The sequence below is a fragment of the Chamaea fasciata genome, unplaced genomic scaffold (assembly GCF_029207755.1).
Source record: "Chamaea fasciata isolate MVZ Bird 193981 ecotype frontalis unplaced genomic scaffold, bChaFas1.0.hap1 SCAF_14, whole genome shotgun sequence".
In the NCBI taxonomy this organism is placed as follows: Eukaryota; Metazoa; Chordata; class Aves; order Passeriformes; family Sylviidae; genus Chamaea; species Chamaea fasciata.
In genome coordinates, this window is record NW_027094099.1 from 5,549,471 (window position 1) to 5,570,179 (window position 20,709).

General features: G+C 39.3%; 1 protein-coding gene across 2 annotated transcripts in view; it reads right to left on the bottom strand.

Moving 5' to 3' along the window:
• The window catches only part of ENTREP2 (endosomal transmembrane epsin interactor 2), a 95,916-nt gene that overhangs the window by 68,307 nt on the left and 6,900 nt on the right, over positions 1-20,709 (bottom strand). The window lies entirely within an intron of this gene.

Sequence of the window (20,709 nt, forward strand, 5' to 3'; positions counted from 1 at the left end):
GAGAGATTAATCAAAAAGCAATAGACCTCATACTCTAATGATCGTGATTAGTGAATTGCCTCCAGGCCATGCTTCCAGATAAAGGAAAAGGTTAAAGATGCACAGGGGGCCATGAGAGAGAGACAGGAACAGAGGAAATATTAAATATGGTCAGATCAGATAAACACTGTCCTCAGCCTACTGACTTCTGTCACCACGCTCTTGTTGAAAGCCACCCACACCACTGCATTCACCATCTTTTCTGAGACAACCCTTCCCAGGCAGCTGTAACCACTCCAGGCTGCTGCTCACCACATCCAAAACAGCACTTCAGAGGGAAAGGACAAACGAATTTGGATAAACACAGGTTTAATTTAAGGATGGATAGATGCTTTCCAAACATGCCAACAAACCAGGGGTTCGGAAGATGAATTTCATGGCAAGCTGAACATGGCCAGGCCTGTCCTGGGGGGCATCAGGCACAGCATCACCAGCTGGGCAAGGGAGGGGATTGTGCTGCTCTGCTCTGCGCTGGGATGGCCTCACCTCCAGTGCTGGGGGCAGCTCGGGGCACCAGTACCAAAAAAAACCATTCAGCTGTTAGACAGTGTCCAAAAGAGGGCAAGGAAGATGGTGAAGAGTCTGGAGGGGAAGCCACGCCAGGGGTGGCTGAAATCACTTGGTCTGTCCAGCTGAAGAGAAAAAGAGACCGAGGGGACACCTTGCCACAGCCTACAACATCCTCAAGGGAGGAAGAGGAGGGACAGGCACTGATCTCTGCACCACAGATGGAATTTGAGGAAACAACATAAGGCTGAGTCCAGGGAGGTTTAAGTTAGAGATTGGGAAAGTTTTTCCCCCAGAGGGTGGTTGGACACTGGAGCAGGCTCCCCAGGACAGTGGTCACAGCACCAGCCTGACACAGTTCCAGAAGAATCTGGACAATGCTCTCAGGCACAAGGTCACAAGGTGTGATCTTAGCAGTGTCCTGCACAGGGCCAGGAGTTGGACTTGATGGTCCTGATGGTCCCTTCTCAACACCTGTCCCCCAGTACCAAATCTATCTGAAGCATTTTTCTAGTGAGACAAGATCAAGGAAAATACCTGCACCTGTTCCTCTCCAGCCTCAATGGCACAGAATGAAAATCCAGGTGCCATCAGCAGCCAGGAGCCACTGTACCACATTTCAGCCTTGTCCCTGCTCAGGATCCCCACAGGGGCCCTGAACTCCAGACACTTAAAGCCTGCCAGCAGCAAGATGCAAAAATGAAATTGTGCTGAAACAGTCAAAATAGACTGAAGAACATAATGTGTTCAGAATACTTTAGAGCATTACCTCTATTCTTAATTATAATAATCTCATTAGTTGCTGTTAAAGACTTATAATACATTATTTAAAACATGCTGCATGTAAGTTGTAAGATACCTGCTTTTGACAACTCTTGAGAATAACTTATAAACATCTCCAACTGGTTTGGAAAGAAAGAGCAAAGGACTTGGGCAAGTAGAAAAGGGTGTATCACTCCAACACCACAGACCAACCATGAAGTTTTACAATGTACCCACAAGAAAATGAGTTTTTAATGCCATCCCATGGAGCAATGAAAGCCATCAAGCTTTACAGAAGGAGAAGGCACAAATTGGAATGATCCAGGGAACAGGCAGGAGCTGTTTGCACACCAAGCTCTTGGGGCAGCACAGTGACATGGACTCGCAGCTTAAGACTGCACAACTACTTGGCAAAAGCAGAGCTGTTTTCTATTGAAATCTGATACGTGACATGCCCCCAAAATTCAACCAAACACTAAGCAAGAAGTAAAAGCACCAAAACCTCCGTAATCAAAGTCTAATTCTACTGTAGAGGCTTTTTAACCTGTCAGCAGGCAACAGGTGTGGGGAGCACACAACATGCTCTTTCAGTAATTTTAATACAATTGATTATTTGGGCAATACTAGTCCAAACTCTGAATGAATCAAAGTATACCCTCAGTTCCGAAATCAAAGCCCAGAGCTATTTTAAGTGCAAGGAGAATGTGAAAGAGAGAATCCTATAAACATTATAGAGCAGCTAAACTGCTGTCTATTTTCTCTTCATAAGAGATTCAAGGAGATTACTGATGTGTAACACTAAACTCATTTGCACAGCAAGTTGTAATTTGTAATAAATATGGTCAAAATACACGAACGCTGAAGCAGTGCAGACAGATAAACATCCCATATAATTCTGGTTACAAAACCAAGCTGGATCATCAAATTAAAATGTTTTCCATATTGATTTGGAAATAAAGTGAGAACAAAACACCAATCTTCATGTGAGACCTCATCTCACACCAGACCCACTTGCCAGACCCTGGTGGTCTGCTTTCTAGGATTATTTAATGGCCATTCAACCACAAACCACACTCACTCTACAGAAACCCTTTTCCCACAGAAAAATTAAGTCCAAGGAGTCCAAAGGCTTATTCCACCTGACTCCAAGGTCAGGACTTCTGGTAAATACAATGGGAACTTTGTGTCAAGATAAAGAGGGAAACATCTTAAAGTCTTAAAAGACTTCTGCATTTTTACATTACTGCTAGATCAAAACACTTTACTCTAAAGATTTGTTCCTGAGGTTTTGCAGAAACATTCATCATCAGAAGAACTCAGAAAGTGGTCCCTTACTACATCAAATAAAACCTGCATTGTACAAGACACAACTGTATTGTCACCTCTGGAAGTAAAATCCACAAAAAGTGATTCCCACTGTCATGTGAAGCACGCTTGTTTAACAAGAATTACAGATTAACCAGCATTATGTCTGACCCTTAGAGGTGGATCCATCATGACCAAAATTAAGAAAATGTTAATTTCATATGGTACAGCCATTTACACACAGGCATTAGACTGAGCGTTTTATTCTCTTTAAAAGACCTTCATAAATACCTCCTAAGAAATCACTAAAATTTCATCTAATATTAAATGGCTAAGTTCAAATATGACCACTTTCCCACTTCATCACACAGTCAGATGTCTTCATTTAAAAAAATTCCGCAGAGTCAAAGGCAAAGAAAACTGAGTAAGCAGTACATCAAACTCAATTATATTTCAAAGACAGGGCCTCTTTGGTTTGTTCTACTTGTCTCTGATTGCCTGCAAAAAGCTCACAAAGAAGCTTTGAAATTACCATCCCAGTAAGATTCCCACACTCTCAATGTTTTTGTTGCTACAGCCTGGTTGACCACAGACTCAACAAAAGCCTAACATATTGACTTTCATAAAAGCAGCTATAGCCCTACTTCAGCTGGGGATACTTTATTCATTAAGACAGGATAAACTAAAAACAAGACAGAGAGACTAATACTTACTTCCATATGATTTAGGGCTATTACATTTTATGCACACTAAAACAGCCTAAAAAGTTTTAACTTGTAACTTTGGCATTTAGATTGCATCTTAATTAAATAATTTTGAAAAGTAGCTCTCAAACTCCAAGACAGTGGGATGGTATTCCAGAATATGAGGTGTCACTTTGTCTTTTCAAAAAACATGCTTGATTTTACTGAACTTAGGCTTATAACAGAATGGGATAGTGACTTTGCACTCAATATCTGGTTTTGGAACCATCTTCTATCTTTCCACATTAACTTTTCAGAATCACCATCTGAGAAGCAAAAGTTTTATTTTTAAGCCAAAGAATGCAGAGACAGACAAACCTCTTCTGCTCCGGCCAGCAGCTTTCATTTTGTACACATGGAGAAAGTTGACAGGAAAACAATGACAGCAATGCTTGTTCTGACACAAGTATCAAAAGCACTTACCAGAGAAATCTGGCTTTCTAGCAATATGGAACAGCCCAAGGACCACACTGAAGCTCGCTGATTAATGGAGAGGAGAAATTCAAATGGAGTTCACCTCAAACACCGAGCTGGCAGCTGATGTGAAGAAAATCAGCCCAAGTACTTCAGAGCTGTCAAGGAAGACTCTCTCAAGTTATTGCTATTGATTGGTAGGAACATGACGACCTGTGTCATGTTTCAAGGAGTCTCTGGTTAGGGGGTGTATGAGACACTGGTGACTTAACTGGGAAATAATCTCTACAGGACAATCTGTAGTAGTAATTACACCACACTAAACACAACACAACTAAACATAAAGACCACAGAGCTGTGACAATTCACTACAAAATTAGCAGAACAACAATGTTCAGAGGTTGAGAAGAGGGGGTACATTTCCATATTTGGGGTTGTGTTTTCTTCATTTATTGTTGTGGGGTTTTTTTTCTTTTTTAATAGGAAAAAAAATCAATGCATGTATCAAGGAGGCTGAAAGAAAGGACAAGGGAAGAGAAAATAGTACAGCAATAAAAAGAATAGCTCTACACACAAAAAAAAGGCACTGAAAAATGTGAAAGTCACATTAATAGAAACTATATTATGCAAATAGTCTGCTATTCCTGTTTCATTCATCAGCTTGGGAAACGTAGATATTAGAAAGCATCTAGAATACTACTGATTTTCATTAGACAAAAAGTGAATTAAAAGATTCAAAGCTTGCTAAATGGGATTCAGTTTTCCCACAGCTTCCCTAGCTTTTCCCTACCCAGGTATCTAAGACCTCCCAGCTCAAACCAGCCTCGGGTACTTGAAGTAGCCCACACATAGCAGCTGGATCAGGAATCCAGAGCTGGAATTCTCCTGCTCTCCTCACACAGACCCCAGCAGAAGGTGAGTCCCAGACTCGGGGACCTGCACGTGCAAGAGTACGTGCACTGTGCAGGCGCAGAGCTGAGATGACAATGGGCACTGTGTGTGCACACAGCTCAGGGGACCGCATGGCCACAGGTCAGACACCAAGGAGATGCAGCCACATCATTCAGAGCACACAGGCACCCGAAATGAAAGGTCTGTGCAGCCAGTACATCCTGTCGTCTCTCTCCACTCCTCCCCCAGCTGATTGCTGGATCAAGCAGTTCAAAAATTATATGAAATATCTAATTATAACACTAAAAAAAAAGCTTTAACATCTTTTATGCAAACTTTAACAAATGAAAAAGCAATCTTCTATTTGACTGATTTTAGGGTAACTCAGTAGTCTCAACAGAATGAATCTTCCAGAAGCCTTTTTCTCTCGGTAACACAGGTGAGAACAATGTTCTCACTGTGAAAGTAAACTTATTCACAACTACATTACTCTTTTCATAAGGAAGTTAAAAACCAAAACAAAGAAATTAACTAATACTTCCAGGAAAAAAATTCTACACCAAAAGAAAAAATTATGACCAAATCTACAACTAGAAAAATTTAGAAGTGAGAGGCACTTCTGAGTACAGGTCAGTAAAATTAAGTTCTTCATCTAATCAAAAACTTTTGCTGACTCTTTGCCAAGTTATAGACAACTACTGCTACATTCCTTTCCAATCCAAAACAGAAATGCAGCTCTAATCTACAGAAAGGAGAGCAGAGATCCTAACAAACAGCATTTGTCAGCATCATCCTAGAGCCAGAAAACGAGTAACTTGTCCAGAATATTTCTCTGAGCTATTTCCCCTTTAAAACTCACCTTTATTTATATAGCACACTGTATTGTTTTGCAGGGAAGTTATTTTGGTGCAGGAATGAAACATAGGAACTGTAAAGCAATCTGTAAATCAGTTTTTTAAAAACTCATCCAGCTCCTACAAAGAATCAAAGTGAGTCTACAGAAAATTCCAATAATTGGGCCTCAAAGCAGTCCATGGGTGCACATACATAATTTGGCATTCGTATGTAGTTTTTGCTAAGTGCATTTTGCAAAGCTGACAAGTGCTAAATTGGCCTGAATACAAGACAGTCCTGAATATCAAGTGACTCATCTGCAAGAACAAATAACAGGAAAAAAAGAGGAGTGAATTGCACCAGAGCATCTAAACCTGGCATATGTCAGTCTTGCCGAAACACCCCAACAGAATGCCAGTGGAACATTAGGAAATTTTAAATGTCTCAGTGCAAAATCACTTTAAGGACCCCGCACAATCCACAGCAACCCAAACTGCAGTGCCTTGAGTCCCAGCTGAGGAGCTGAGCCAGAGCTGGGCAGCACCTGCACGGATCCAGAGCCTGGTTATCCTAAACCCGTCCAGCAACACCAGCACATCTCAGCTGCAGGACTGGATACAAGATCAGCCCAGAAAATGAGGTCAGAATACCAAAGACTAAAAAACCACACTTCTGCTGATTCTGGAGTCAAAGGGATCAGAAGAAGAGACCTGGGACACACAGAAACTAAGAATTATAACAGAAATTCATTTTGATCTCAAAGGTGGCACAGACATCATCAATTAATCACAGTTTCTGTGTCACTAAATTGTCCTTAAAGAAAGAGGAAAAAAAAAAAAACTGAATAGGAAGGAATGATGAGGGCTGTCAAAAACAAAATACAATAATATCCAGCATTCAGTAAGTATTAATGTGGATTGGGAATCTTTTTCATTTTAACAATTCTCTCGATAAATAATTCTTGCAAAAAACTTCAATTACTCTCTTAAAATGACACTGATTTTGTTCCCTGGGATAGAAAGAAATCATCATACTCTCTGTCATTTTTGTGTTTCAGCATACATAGGAACTTTCATCTATAAAGGAACTTTCATCTACATCTTCTCATCCCACTTCCTTCAGAATTTTTTTCCTACTCATTGTAAAACTGTTCCCAGACATTATAGATCCTTTGTTACACCACAAGGCATTAAGCCTTGCTTTAGACCAGTACCACACACCACAGTACCATGTATGCGTTTTCACAGGGTTACAAACAGTCGCTCAATGGCTAAAGACATCACCTAAGGAAAGTCTAATGACATGAAAAAAAAAAAAAAAAAAAAAGGTAACAGACTCCGAAAGAAAATACAAAGGAAGCTGGAAAGCTTGGGTCTTTTTGCAAAGAGTAGGTTTCCTGATTCTGGGAAGCACAAATCTTTGTCACTTAAGTAGGTCATCTCAGCTTCCCATGCTTCAGACTGTCTGCAAATTAAAACAGCTCATTGCTAATTCACTGAAATGTTGCAAAGTTTAATGAACTTAGAACATCTTATACAGCATGTCAGATTTTGCTTATAATATGTTGGAATAGACAAGTTCTGTTGTAGTTTTTCAAAATAATTTCAGACAAGACACCTTTAGAGATCCATAATTCATCCCTGCTGTAGTTACCTCAGAAGGTTCTTAACCTCTCTCCTGACATCCCCTCTATGGAAACTGCCACAGAAATTTGGTGGTGATAGAGGGACCCTCACCCATGTTTTAATTGTTTTCATTAGCTTCTTACACTGCTAATAACTGCTTTAAAGGACACAGGACTTCTCTATCCACAAAAAGTGAAAGATGCATCCTTCATTTTGTCAGTCTTTATTTTACAGAAAGACCTCAAACCCAACTTGTTCCAGAATTCCAATACAGCTTCACAAGAAATAGTACCAAGAAGTACTCTCGATCATTTTGCAGAACTGTTGTGTTAGAGCACAAAAAAACTGCAGGAGAGGCAGCAAAATTGTTACTGCTGCTCATAACAGGAAGGAAAAAAGACCAAATCTGTCCTTTCTCCTCCCTCTAGATTTCCTATCCTACTTCCCATCTTGAGACATAGAAATCAGTAGCAGCATCTAGGGCATTATCAAAACAGGAGGTAGAGAGCATTGTCAGTTCTCAGTGGGGTTTGGTTTTGTTTTAGTAGTTTTTCATTTGTTTGATTTTAAATTCACACGCACGCACAAAGAGTAAAAGCAGGTAACTGCTAAACAGGGAGCTGCGCAGCAGGCAGGCACTGGGGAAATGGGATATGAAAAAGAAAGGGCCAGAGAAGTGAAGTCAGAGAACTGGCAGAAAAATGTAACGAAAACCAAATTTTAAAACATCATTAAAGCTAAAAGCAATACTGTAACTATTAATATAAGTGCAAACAAGTGTATATTTTTTCCTAGCAAGCAGCCAAAAAAGAAATAAAGTACTTGAGATATAAAAATATGACAGTGAAATTAAAAATATTCTGTTGTGTAGCTGATAATTTATCCCCTTTAAAGTTTAATATTCAACATGAAAGCTAAGCTATGTCTTTTGCAGATATATTCTGTAAACTTCTGAAAATGTCTGAAGGATCAGTAAAGCTATGGAGAAGCAACAGAGACACTGCATGACAAACGCACAATTCACAGAGGAGTAATTGACGCCTAGTGCTGCAGACTGCAAAACTTTCTCATTCCTGCTCTGGCAGTTCTGCAGGCCATGCTCAGTGAAACGTTGCACTGCTGCCTGCCCAATTAACATCTCATTTTATTGTCTCAGCAGAGAAAAAAAATCACTGCACTGCTGCTGTTAAAATACAGAAATAATCCCTCGCTATATCTCAAAATACGATAGAAGTGAACAGTTTGTTACTCAGGTTATAACTAAATATAATAAAGGGCATTCTGAACCTTTATTACACATCAAAACGCTGAACCACTGCATATTCAAGGATAATGAGCCATTTTTTTAATTTTTAGCATGCTTTTGGACCTTCCACTAACTACAGAAACCATAGGTTTATAAAATGGTTATCAAAATTATATCCCCAAACTGATAGAGAGCAGGCTTAGGTTAGGTGTTAGGTAAAAAATTTTCCCTGTGAGGGTGGTGAGGCCCTGGCACAGGTTCCCAGAGTAGCTGTGGCTGCCCCTGGATCCCTGGAAGTGTCCAAGGCCAGGCTGGATGGGGCTTGGAGGAACCTGGGCTAGTGGAAGGTGTCCCTGCCCATGGCAGGGAGGATGGAATGAGATGAGCTTTAAGGTCCCTTCCAGCCCAGGCCATTCTGTAATTCCACTGTATATATTGTGCTCCAGAACCCATGATTCTCGCTATGCCACTGATGGCAAACTCATATTAAGAAGTCATTAATTTCTTTAAAATATCTTCCTGAGATACAAGAGAGTTAAAAGCTAGGATCTGGCACTCTGTTCCCATATCACAGTTGCTCTTGTATTCCCTGAAGTTCTTGTCTTCCTTCCTGACAGAAAGGTTATGCGTACTCAAAAAAATTAATAAAATCATATGTACAATTTTGAAATTGGCAATAAGTTACCTATTTAGCAATTGTAACCCAGGGACACAAAAATGTAATGGTGCTGGTTTCGAAATACTCAAAGAAAAAGCAGTTTGCCACATTCTTAAATACTCTCTAACACACCAACCAACTCTGTAAGTAGTAGTAACAGAACAGAAACGTGGTCTGAAAAGTTCCTTCAAATTGATTTACATCTTGGGTAAGCCAAAGAAACCCACTTATTTCTACGTCAAGATCTCCAAGAGCGGCAATCAGCAAGAGAAGCTTTCTCAAATCAGTCACTTGCATGAGTTTGTTGTCCTCAAATATGCAACCTCTCAATTATATTTTTTCCCCTAATTTCTCACCTTTTCTTACTTCCTTGCAGTCTGCAGGATGTGCTTTCAACAGTAAAGAAACCCTGAGCTCTACGCAAGCCTTCATACTGAGCATTTTAGTGAGTCAGTCTGTGCAGGACAGCACAGTGCTTTCCTAGAACTCACTGCCAGTATTTGGAAACTAAAACAATGTTTTTTATTGTGCATTTAGTGATTCTACAAGGAGGCAGTAAACTATCTTTCTGTATGCTGTAATGGCGTGTCATTTTTAAGCTATAAAATCCATCTCCACCTTATACATGAAAAGAAATCACTAACATATCAAACCTTGATATTAGTTGGAATACAGTCCTAGCTTAGAATTTTCAAAGAAGATGAAGTAAATAAGATTCAACACTGAAAGGAAATCACAGTAATTAATACTTCTAAACTACCCTGAAAATCTGAATCTTCATTTTTCCTTCTCCTGAAAATGACAAACTATATACATTTGTGATTTTACAATACCACTTATCTGTCAGTAAAAGGCTATAATTTGTTCTCTGTTGCATACCAAATACCTTTAAAATCAAAGCAGAAGACTTTTAACTAGAAAACTATTAAAATATTCAAAGTAATCTTCCGCTATGGCTCGAGTCAAACATGACTTGGGTTGCATAGTGCTGGCTTCCAATTTATAAAACCTTTTAGCAGGGTTATATAAACACAACAGAAAGTAATTTTCTGCAAGTATTTGTACAGTAATTCCTCTGAGGAACAATGAGAGAGAATGGAACTAGAAAACATGTGAAAGTGTTAATAACTGGCAGATTTACAAACATGAAACATCCTACATACTTATTAAAAAATCATTTCAATGACAGCTATTACACCTACTACCAAAAGCAGCTCTAATGAACCAGACACTGTCAGATTATTACAGCGTGGCAAGAGGATCATACAGGGACTAAAGCAGAAAGACAAAACCAGCTGAAGCCAAAGAGGGACATGTAAAGTTTGTTCTAGCAGCACAAAATCACAGGACTTGTCCATTAGCTATCAGGAAAGCCCCTCTCATCAAAAATTCTCCAACCTTCTCCATAGAAAATACCTTCTGGATTTTTTCAAGAACAGGTATTTATGACCAGTTATTCAATATTTTTAAAAGTTCAAGGGTATGAATGTGAATCAGAATCAATAAAAAAACCTGAGATGAATTTCAGTCCTCCAAGTAGGCACGGCTTACTGAAACACACAGCGCCACAAAGTGGCACCAAACCCACCCAAAATCTCCAGCCATCACCCAAGAGTTTGTACCCCTCAGAAAGCTTGTTATGTGGGATTAGCACAGGCAGTGTGTGCAGCTTACCAAAACATGTTTGTGTCTACACCCACAGGCAGTGTAGGCCAGAGCTGCTGAGGGAACAGATGCTGTTGGGAAGCCGACATCCACACCATCCACGGCTCTGGAGCACGGCTGCTTTGGCAAGCTTTGTTTGGGTTGGGTGCTTGTGGGGGTTGGTTTGTTTGTGTTTTTTGCTTGCTTGTTACATTTTGTTTGGGGTTTTTTTGTGGTAGGGTGTGGAGGTTTGTTTTTTCTGTTCTTATTTGGGGTGTATTTTGGTTGTTTTGTTGAGCCTTTAGGAACAAGATCTAGCTCTAGTCTGAGCCCATGGATTTAAATGCCCATCCAGAGCCAGACAGCATTAGCAAAGCTGCGGAAGCACACTTTCCAGTTTAGTGTTATCCAGTCGGCAAGCTCAGAGAGCTCCAGAGGATGAATCAAAGCCCACTGTGCACAATTCATTCTGCAAGTGCACATGGAACCCCTGCAGTTCTGTGGAGACACACTGAGATAACCATGCACACATCACCTGAAGCTGGGAGACATGTGGGTACCACAACCAACCTAAGAACCTTGAAAAATGAAAAGCAAGTATTTCAAACAGGAAATTAAAAGATGTTTGCAAATGAGGATGTTCTAATGCTGCTGAAAAGTAACAAACTCAAGAAAAGTAAGGTATTGATACATAAGGGGCCCTAACTGTCAGAAAATGGGAAAACTACAGAAAAGGACTTGAGGATCAGTTTAATCAGGAATCAAAATATAAATAAGAAAGTGACAGAGGAGCACAGGGGCACAGACAGCACCTGGGAACAAATTAGCAGGAATGTCATACGTACAGATTGCACATACATCCATTCTGCTGCAATAAGCACTGGTGAAGATTCTCAGCAAGAATGCTCTGCCCAGCTTGCCCACATTTCATTAAATCTACCCAACCACTGTCAGGAATCTAGGTCAGAAATAAAGATGCAAAGAGATTTAGAAAACCACTTTAAGTGAAGTTAGAAGGTTCTGTATGGTTTACTCAGGCTGAAGAACAGTGGCATTTTTTCCAGTCAGTTAAAAAACCTCAACAAATGAATAGCAACAAAATAATTTGCCCTTGTGTCCACCACATATGCATAAAAAAAAAAAAAATCAGAAGCTTAACTTGCAGAAAGAATTTACATTCCATATTAGGATATATAGATTTAATGCGTGAGATTCATGCTAGCACAGGAGTAGTTAAATGCTGGAAGATGTAATAAAGGTTACACAGTTTCCTTTATTACCTAACTTTAGGAACATCTAAACAAACACTCAGCTGGGGATGCTGCTGTTTACAGATGGATCTCACAGCGAAAATAGAGTAGATGAGCTGTTGAGACCCATGCCAGGTGCACACTTCTATAATTTCAAGATTTCTGTAAAAAAAATACATTCTTGATGTTTTATTTCAGTGTGTGCATACATATAAGCACGGAATCAGAATATGTTTGTAATACTAATTTATTTTCTAATTTACTTATATTATATATTTATTGGACATTACTATTTATTAAGAGAACCTCATAATTCTCAGACAATGCAGTTTACCACTCCTTTGGTACATTTAGGCAGCTTTGCTTGCTCATTTACAGTGAATTGGAAGTAAGGAAGGTTTCTGTGTACTCTCCATCACCAAGTATTTAACTCGGGGCTTTAGTTATTACCATGCCCTTCCTAAATCTTATATCAATGCCTACAGTTAAAACTTCTGAGGCTCCCAAATTCCTTATCAAACAATCTAATGGTGAAATCCAGCCTAGGCCCACAAGTTAAAACACAACAATCAATTAATCTCTAAATATAGAAAGACTATTAAAGGACCAGCTGGCATTTTAAAGGGATGAAAGCCAAGACTGTTCTTTGGCACCAGCACTAGCTGATGTTGCTAAGCTACTGCTGCTGCCCAGTTAGTTACACACCATCAGGTATTAAATTCATGCAGGCCACTAGGCTGCAGGGAAAAAGAGAAGAAAAAACCCACACTCAAAATGTAGTCTTACATCAGTAAAACTTGCAGGTCAAGTCTTACCATCTGAGTCTATGAAGTGCAATGAAGCTTGTGTCCATAATGAAATCACATACAGAGAAAAACAATCAGCCTTTGGTGCCATTTTAGAGTCCATGTCACCTTCGCTTGCCCTGTTGATTTACTTCAACCTCCTTTTGCTATAACAGAGCTAAGTTTTTATTGTTTTGCTATAATGTAAATAAGTTTTTGTTATATACCCACATTTTGATGATTGAATTTTTATTTTTGTCAAATAAATTTCTGGATACGAATCGGGATATTCTGTTTCTGTGGGTCAACAGGGGCAAACGGAAAAAACTGTCAGAAAGGACAATCTTTCTGGCAGTTAATTAGAGCCTATGAAGATAATGTTATTTAGTATGTGATCACTGTTCAAAAACATTCTTTTGAGTTTCTGGCAGTTTCTATGAGATTATAGTAGCAGACTTTTCTTAATTCTTTCATCCCTGATCACACTTGAAATTTGCAGCTTTCAAATCCAAACCTGCACTTACTCTTAAGCAGCCTAGGCAGCCCAGGCAGCACCATTACACTACTTAACAAACTTGGAGAAGACTCCAAGTATCTTCCTAATCACAAGCATCATTTCCACAATGCTTTTCCTCAAGTCTGATTCCATTTTTATTTAGGACATTACTTTCATGTCCTCAGCAAATCTGTGTCATTTGGAAGTCAGCCTGTTACCTGCGTTGGTGCAAGAGGAGATACTGATGGAAGACCATGAAACAATCCTGTCCTTTCCATCATACACTGTAAGCATTAACTTTATGACTGTGCTATTTCTTCTCTTCCTCATACAATTAAACTGGGAGGAACATTATTAAAATCAATTAGAAATTTAATGCCTTCTGGTTGAGGGTTTTTTTGGTGGGTTGAGTTTTGGTTGTTTCCCTATGGGGACTGCATAATTAGTTAAAAAACTACACAGAATCATATTTAACCATTTTTTACTTTCAGACAAAAATCAACTGGATTCTGCAAACTTTCCTCTGATCAACACTTTCTATGAAGGAGCTAAAGGAGAGGGAGCAGTGGAAGAGATCACAGGTCTGAAAAACATAACAGAAAGGCAGAAGGTGTTTCATTTACTGATGAAGGGACACACAGCAGCTGCATTCAAGCACAAAGGTGAGCTGGGAGCCAAAGCAACCTGACAAAACCACCAGGGCACAGCTCCCAGCTGCTCAATACAGGAATTGGAGACCCTCACTTCCACAGACAGAAAGGTTACAGTCAAAATGCTGATATTATTACCTCATCAAGCAAAATCATTTCCTGACTCTCACTTTTTTTCCCTTCCTGAATAATTGGCCTCTATTTTGTAGGAAAACAAACAAACAAACCCACCCCGACACGCAGTACATCCTTCAAAGATCAGCTGTCAGCTTATTCTGTTCTAGTTTGTTTCAATACCGTATTATGAAATCCCCACATTATATATTAAAAAACCCAACTCAAACAACAAAACATAAAATCCCACCAACCAAAAAAAAGACAAAAATATCCCCACTAAGCAAAAAAACCCTCCAAAAATTAACAAAACACCAAACCAACAACAATTTGCAGAATTTCCAGTAATATTTCAGAGGATTAATTCTGTATGTTTGTTATTCCACAAGATTATAAACTACGACTCGACTAATGCTACTATTACAATCCTGGATTTCTAGGAAATATTCCTTGCATTATCTGTTGGCACATTCCTTAAAACCTTGCTACACACCACTGGGTCAGGGAAACTACAGAATTCATTGCCCCTGCAACATGCACTAGTTATTTTTTAAGAACATGGGTAGGTTAAGCTAGAAAAGTTTTGATTTCTCAGGCAAAGAATGGCAAGAACTATTCCTCACTATTACGTTTATTAGAGTTCCCTCAGCCTGTTTGTACAACCTTGTTATCCAATGGTAGGGCATATTTAGAGCTTAGTAAAGTAACAGATCATCACTTGTCAGATGTGGGAACACAGAGGGAACAGATAGCACATTTCTTAAGAAAGCTCTTTGGGGATTGAGGAGGTGTGAATCCTGTCTGGGAACACACTATTTGCTTATTCTCATCTTCCCACTCCTCAGGCATTTCAAGTGGCAACTGGGGAAGGAAACATTTCTCCCAGTTAAATGACCAAGGTATTCTTTAACAGACACCAAATACATTCATTTTTAATACATTTTATTGCCTTACACTGAAGTCAATGCCTGCTTCTGAGAAATCCAGTAAACCACACCCCATCCAACTATAACTTTACTTAAATAGCTATAGGGGGTATCTTTTTCCATGCTAGGGAAAGTACCTTCTTTAATATACAAGCCTATCTTTTCTTTCTCAATCTATTCACTGCCAATTTAATTGGAAAAGAAAGGAATCCTTTTTTCCAGATCTGTTTGTATAATTATATTTTTTCATCTTCTTCAGGATGATCTCCTCAGAAAGCATCTTTTACTTCATCCAAAATATCATTATATGTATTTATACCATTCAACCTCTCATTTCCACAAGAGCCTACTGATTAATGTAATCACTGTGCATTATTGTTAATCCACAGGCTTCTTGTGGGCTTCTAACAAATATAATTACACTGACTGTTGAATTTTCTGCTTTCAGAAAACAGAACACTTCACAAAGTCTGGTACTATTTTTTAAGTATAAGCCTTTCCCATCCCATCCACCTTTGGCACGTTCCATGGTCTGTGCCCAAGTCAGAACTTCTGATCCATGAGCTCTCTTTGGTGCTGCTGAAGTGCCAGTGAGGCAGGGTTTAATTAACGTAACTCACACAGAGCCCAGCTCTGGCTGCTCCTGCAGGGTCCCAGGGGAACAGGGACAAGGCTGGGCATGCCCCTGCTGACAGGTGAAGCTGTAGGACACCTCAGAGCAGCTGGGACCTGCTGAGATGTTCCCCTACAGATGGAACTCACTGCCCAACTGGCTGAAACAGATCACAGCTTCAGCGCTGCATTCTGTAACGTTTCACCCAAAACCAAAACAAAAGCTGCTCCTAACATTGGTCTCATTTACCTTCTTGAACTCTACACAAGAATTACTTCAGTAACAGCTAAAGTGTCTAAAACACTGATTGCTGAGGCCCTTAGGCTGGAGGCAAAGGAGGTCTAACGATTTTGATGTTATATGGTTAACAGACAGACACAAGACACCAGAAGTATTTTTAGACCTTTCTGAACCAGGGAAATATTGTTTAAAACATTGCTCTAATTTCTAAATTATCTAGTTCTCAAGAATTTGGGCTACAGCTCATTACTAGAGCATTCAATTTGGCATCAGATTCTTGTTCTTGATTAAGTCAAATATAGTAGATCCAAGGAAATACATTGTTCGGGGACCCCCATATAGTTCCTAAATATAATATACCTAAGTATAAACAAAAAAATTAAATGGATTTTTACTTTCCAGGAGCTCTAAATGTTAGTGCATATAGAATTACTTTTCCGTGGGTAAAATTCTTCACCGACCTCTCTGGTTTCATCAACACTATATAAATCAAATCAGACACTGATGAAGGGAGAAATCTTCAGAATCCCAAAATAACCAAACTCAAAAAAAAAAAAGGCAAAAAAAAAGCCTGTTGCAATTCAAGGTTGAAAAGTAACTGTAACTCTCAAATTCATTCCTTTTGCCCCCATTATTTCTTATCTTCTCCATTTTTTCAAAATAGGTTAATTGACAAAATAATTACTTCTATAGTTAGGAACCAAAACAGCTGATTGAGACAAAAGCTTAAGCTAACCCCAAACAACTCATATTGGAAGGCAAGTTTTTAAACTGTCAGGATGTGAGAAGAAACTATCAAGTGGAAGGACATTACAATTTGCCTTGTGATGAATTCCAGTCCCAGGAGCAAAAAGGGCATTGCTGCAGGGGAAGGGACACAGTCAGAAGTAGAAAATGGTTTTGCTTCCTTCTGCCTTCTTGCCAATTTAGGTTCACAAACCAGTGATGGGTATGGCTGAACTCTTCAGACAATCCTCACCTAGGACTGACAGGTACTCTCACTGGGGACTTTTCCTAATAGCTGGTTTGATATCCAGTCTTTCAGACACTTGATTCACAGGAAGGTTAGTGAGGGAAGGTGAGCACATGGTCTCTGGTGGACACCAAATGCCACCAGACATTGGTAATCCTTATTATCTGTACAACACTTTGTTTGTACTGTCATTACTGCTTTTACAGTAAAGGCTCTTCTCCCCTCAAAAGGCAAATATTGCATATCAAGAGAAATGAGTCTGTCAAACCACAGTGTGAGTATCTGAAAAGCTTAAAGGAAAAGCTCATTGAAGATTTAAACTACTTAGGTAGGAAAGAAAATATTTACTAAATTAACATGAACTTCAAAACCAGCAATGTTTTAGTATTGTTGCTTGTAACTGCTTATTGTAATATTTCACGGGATCTCAAAGCATGGTCTGACTGTGAAGCTTCATTCCAAATTTCATAAGCAATGCAGGAAAATTTTTAAGGGAGGAAAAGGAGTAATCCTAAATTATTATAAATTCCTTAGGCCCAGAGCAATATACATCACACAAGAATAAACAGGACAAGAGGTGTACCTGTTAGGAACTCCTTAAAAAAGTTAACGTCCCCTCTTGTACCAGAGAAAATGTGAAGAAGTGGTTATGTGAAGGGCTTAAGTCTATACATCCAATCTGACTCCTACTCATTACTCCTGTCCTTCTGCAAGGACAAGCATTGCTGGTTTAGGGATAAAAGGCAACGTGGACAAGTTGTTAACATCCTACCCAAGGTGTGCGGCATTACGAGGCAGACAAAGTGCACCTGCTACCCCGTCTGTCCTGCCCTCACTATTCTCTCTGGTTCCATGCAGCAGGTTCTGTGGGAGGAGTGGCAGAGATGCATCAGAGGAATCATGTGGTGCAGCTGTAAGGGAGTACTGCAATTACAGACACAATGATAATGTGTCTCAAGGGCATGAGCCATTATCCTGCATGTATTTTCCTTCCTTCCCCACCGCTCCCACTCCAGTGGTGTTTTCTGGCTTGCTTTGTTCTGGTTTTAATGTTATTTTGAACATGAAAATTATTTATAACATTCTGATGTATCTAAATAAAGCTCTGCTCACTAAGTCAACATTTTTCAAGTATCCTTTACAACGAAATATTTGTGACAAACTCAGAATTACTCTTTTTGGTGCTCCCTTTTACTCTTTACATGCAATGAAAATTTATTTCACATGAAAACTCTATTATGTTTAAAACCACTGCAACATGAAAACTCAAATCCAACACTTCTTGAATTAACATTGCTCTTTGGAAAGCAATTTTCAAGGCAGAAAGGGCTACAACAGCATCCATTCGGTTTATTCCCATTTGCAATAGACACAGTAACCTTTCAGATACAAATCACATCTGTATAGGCAAGCAAGAGGAAGCTCCTCGGTTCTTCATCTAAAGATCCCACATTTTCATTAGGAGCTTTCTAAATGCATTTTTTACTTTCAGCTCACAAACATAAAACTGAAACTTGCCACAAGAACGTGTAAGTGGTCTTATACCCCTCCCCTTCCCCCCCAAAATTTCTGTTTAAGTGGAAACAAGTAAAGAGTCAAGTCTATATTTGATACTCCGGATGACCTGAGACACATAAAACAGACTGAGTTCCCGTCATATCAACACAAACACAGGACAGGAGCCTTTGCACTGGAGAGTGTAATATTTTTTTTTAGCCGTATATTTCACAAGTTTTCAAAAGGTTTTGTATTTAGCCTCCGGAAAGATAAAATTTGTTTGAACTACAGCTGCTTTAAAGATATGACAAAACCACCTTCTACCAATGTTATTTTCAGAATGACATGGCAGTGTCACACATGCTCACAGCACCATCAAAGTTCTTGATGACTGTTTACAGAGTCAGAACTTGAAAACCTCTTATTTTAGTAGCATTAGTCAACAAATGCTTTCACCGCTCTAACAAAAGAAAACTATGGAGTTTAACTGTTCTGACAGAACCACACTCACTGGAAGGCATAATAGTGATATAATTACTTGTGTTTATTATTGGTAAGTTATGCTGTCCCATAGCTCTTTACATTGAATGCTCAGTGCTTGTTTCGTTTGTTTTTTTAAACTAGAGAGTAGTTTAAACCTTAATTTTTTGAGCAGACAATAAAATCTGTCACAAATCTGAAAAATCGCAGCAAACAATTTTTCACACAGATGAAAAAGTTTCTTCTCTGAAGAGAGTGAACACAAAAGAGACAGCATAAAGCTACATGTTTATTATCTCTCAGTGTCTCTGGATTAAGTGTGTTCAGTTTAAAACCACCTGTTTTTATCTCACTTGGCACTGAAGGCTTATCTAAAATCTTCAGATTAAGCCATGCTCTTTTCTGCTAAAACAGTAGCAAACCCTCCCCCATAAGTACATTATACCCCACACATGAAAATAATTCTGTTGAGACTGACGCTTTGTAAGTGACAGAAACAACAAACCTGTACGGTTATCAGTGAGGACATGATTTGCCGGTTCTGCAGAACAGAAATTACTCATGATGATGGCTTCTAGAAAGGAGGAAAGTTCATATTCAAAACCAAAAGCAGGTTTGCAAAGTAGAGTAACTCCTACTTTATAAATTAGACCCAGAAGTTTTAAACTGTGCTACTGTTCCAACTATCCATGTTTAAATCAAGCTGTTATAAAGATCAGAAATCCAAGAGTTAAATTCAGTTTGCCTCCTTTAATCAAAAAAATACATATTCTTCAAAGCGCTTACGTTTTCTCATTGTTATCAGAATATGAAAATAATAAAATCAAGCAAGTCTAAACTTTTTAGAATATTGTGAAATTACTCCTTTGTTTTTTAAACCACAATCTATTGGAAAACAATGTCTCATTATAAGTGATGCAGCAGTAATTCAAGTAAGTATTTCCCATTTACTGCAAATTAGCTCAAAAGTACTCTGCCTACTCAAGGCCCTTAAAAGTAACACACCAAGCACTGGCATCTGCTCCTCAGAACTGGCTATTTTAATCTGCAGACCTGCATCAAATTACCACTGTAGATGTAACCAGGATGGAGGAAAGTTCTGCCCAGCACAAAGCATTTCTAGTAATTGGTAGGGAGTTCACATCCTCTGCACAAGACAGGAGCTTTCAGATTGGCCTTACAGGTTTTACCTGAATTACCAAAGAGCAAATGGAACGTGAGCAAATCTGTTTGCAAAAGAATCTGGTCTTGAGAGCATCCCCACCATGCACTGCATGGATGAGTGACTATTCACACAGGCTCCAGTCTGGTCCAGGGACCTCATTCTTCCCAGCAGTGAGATTCCATTTACTGAGTTCTTACAGCTCAGCTTCTGGCTTCATTTGATCCCCCAGGAGTGGAGTCTGTGTGCTCTGAGAACGCTCCCTGGTGTACAGGAACACTGCGTGGGAGCACACACATGACCACAACTAGAACACTGATACGGACACATCCACAGACCACCAAAAATAGCAATGATAAAAAATACTGGCGACAGGACCGAAGTTTCAAACAGAACAAGCAAGAACTTTTGAAGGCATTACCAACATAGTGTCCTTATAACCAGACAGCAGCTCTGTTTATGGGGTAGACAACAATGATTCTGTGACTTTGCCAAAGATGGAAGACTAGGCTTTGGGGCATTTTCATCTTAAAATGTTGTCTGCACGTAAGTTAGGATGCTCTTAATGTATAAATATTCCACAATTATAAATTCCCGAGGTTTGCCACATTTGCATAACGCTCCTCTAAAGCAATGTGGTTGCTCCTAAAGAGATGAGGTAATGACCACACCACTTGCTTCTAGGAGAGTAGCTTTCTCTAAATATGCCACTGAAGTCATTATGCTTCTGTAAGTTACATATTTTCAGGCAGTTCACACCTTACAGAGTCCCATTATCTCTTCTGCCCTTGGATCCCAGAAGGCCCAGGAGTGAGCCGAAAAATGAATTGTGAAAGAATAGCTAATTAAACATGA